Here is a 2,784-nt window from a genome sequence, read left to right as displayed (position 1 = left end):
GCTGGTCTATTTCTGTTCATATTGAAAATGTGATTTGGTTGTTATTGTCTAAGTCCCATAATTTATATATCAGTAGGCAAAATAAAGCCATTGCTGGGTGTACCTTTTTTTTTGCTAGAGGGGCTAAAGTACTAGGGGAAAACTGCTATGCAATGTCAGAAAAGGGTTTGTTTTAAATTTCATGGCTAAAAATACGAAGCCTGGCTCTCCTTTTGTTTACTCATGTCAGAAAGACTTCCTTGATTCACATTTGACTTGAGATAGTTAACTGAGTACATACATGAAGTTTTCTTGGCAAGAGCATGAAAATCATTTGCTCTTCCCAGAGTTTGAGTCCAAATGTGGTAAAGACATAGCATCTTTAGGGAAATCGGTAACTAAAATAAAATACCTTAACTGATCTCTTGTGTTGTGGGAACTTGGTTGGGAGAGTTAATTGAAAGTTAATCCTCCTAGCTTTTAACATATAAATCTAAGGTGATTTTCCAGTGTAAATGAAAAGACTGGAGCAAATAATGTTTGTTCTGCTCCTTATTTTCCATTATGTGCAGTGAGACAAGAATCTTGTTAACTTTCTCCACTTTATCAGTGGTAAATCCAAAATTCCCCTCAATTTGCTCTGTCATCTGGTGTTACGAGTGATACCAGCCATTAATAACAACAACAACAACAACAACAACAACAATAATAATTATTAGATTTGTATGCAGCCCCTCTCCGTAGCATGTAATGAGAACAAGGCATGCAACAACTTCTTAGATGGGAAAGGATTGAGCAAAATTTGTAAAGGTGATAATAGTGGATACAAGGGTATGGCTAAGGGGGAAAACAAGATTGAAGACTGAATAAAGTTCTGTTAAGATGGTCCTTAAACACAATGGCCAAGAGAACATACGTTAAACCTTTCGATATCTCCACACTTTAGTGTCTACTTGGAGATTTCACACCTGGCTCTAAGCACAATTTTTTTCTATTTCTAGCACTTCCACAGAGGATCTTCATACTAAGCAATATCAATTTTTGAAATGCTAGTACTGTATCTCTCTTCCAACAAGCACTGGCTAGCTGCCTTCTATCAAGACTTTGAATAGACCTTCCCTTTCATTTATGTTGCTTCCTTCTACAGCGTAACTCATTTTTCTTGCCTTGTATCTCTTTATTGTACAAATATGAAAATCAGTTCATGAACAGTTCTATCCCAGTAGCAGCTTTCTGGATTCTCAAACAGAAACAGTAAGAATGATGATTTTCCCCCATGACCTCTTTCATTCAGTAATTTACTTGGAAGATTGCAACAGTTGAGGTTTTCTGTGGGCAGAGCAGTAGCTTTCTTCTGCTACTTGCTGTTTTCCTTTTTCTATTTTTTTCCTTTTGTTACGGTTTTTTTTTCTCATTTTTTCCTTTTGTGACAGTGTCTCTAGGTTCATTCTCTGTAACACACTTCTCAGGAAGTAACTAGCTTGGTCTCAAGCAGAATTATTGAGGGATACAGTACATTATTCTTAAACTTAGCAAAATTCACTTCAACAGCAGAGGGTGCTGTTCTTGCATTTGAGAAAAAACCAAGAGTCCCACTTTGCTTAAAGCTAATAGGGCTTTCTTGTTGCTAAAAAAACCCTTTTTAGCAACTTATTCCAAGAAATGCAGTTTATTTTAATGGCATTGTACAATCCTTCCAAAATTCAAAGGAGGGCTGAAAGAGGAGGAAACTATTTTAAAATAACATGGTTGACATAAAGCTATTATTCTGCTTTATGAATTCCAGTTCTTGCAGTTGCTTAATTTGCTAGCTGGCATACAAACTATTCAGTGTCGTTTGATTGTACACAATGTATGTAATTGGAAAATGATCATTCCAAAAGAGACTGAACATAACAAGCTCTGCAAAACTGCCAGTCTTGCAAAGTTTATGGAGGGATTAGTTTTAATTTATCAATACTGATTCAGACACGCAAATGCCCACACCCATAATTAAATGCCTGGGGAGGGTGAAAATGACCTTTCCCTCCCTCTGGAAACAGAAATGGCCCATTTCCCAACTTCCAGTGGGCCCTGAAGGCCCATTTTTTGCCCTCCCCAGGCTCTAGAGCAGTGGCTCTCAGGCTCCCCAGGCTCTAGAGCAGTGGCACATTTCTAGTGCCAGGGTCCCTTAATACAGTTCCTCGTGTTGTGGTGACCCCCAACAGAGCTTTAAGCTGATTGGTAGGAAGGTCAGAGGGACACCCCCACTGTAAACACCTGATTGGTCAGATTGTAAAAATATATTCCAAGGCGCCAGAATAGAAGCTTTAGTTTCTGATACCAGGGGAAATTTGTCTTTTCCCATGGTTCTTAGGTGACCCCTGTGAAACAGTCGTTCGACCCCCAAAGGGGTCCCGACCCCCAGGTTGAGAACCACTGCTCTAGAGGCTTCCCTGGAGCCTGGAGAGGGCAACAATGCCCTCCCCGATTCCTCTGGAGGCCTTCTGTAAGCCGAAAATGCCTTCCCATAGCCTCCGTGTGAGCTGAAAATCAACTGGCCGGCATCCACGTGCACATTGGAACTGAGCTACAACAATGGCTTGTGTGCCAGCAGATATGGCTCCATGTGCCACTTGTGGCACTCATGCCATAGATTTGCCATCACTGCTATATGGGGTTCATATATTACAGCAGGGGTCCCCAAGCCCAGGTCTGTGGACCAGCATTGGTCCTTGGCATGCAGAAACCGAAGTGCATAAACAAGCAAATCCTGTCCTTGGGATGCAGGCAGCACATGGAACAAATCCCTGGTACCCAAAAGGT

This window comes from Erythrolamprus reginae, chromosome 1 (genome assembly GCF_031021105.1).
Source record: "Erythrolamprus reginae isolate rEryReg1 chromosome 1, rEryReg1.hap1, whole genome shotgun sequence".
In the NCBI taxonomy this organism is placed as follows: Eukaryota; Metazoa; Chordata; class Lepidosauria; order Squamata; family Dipsadidae; genus Erythrolamprus; species Erythrolamprus reginae.
This window is presented reverse-complemented; position numbering follows the sequence as displayed.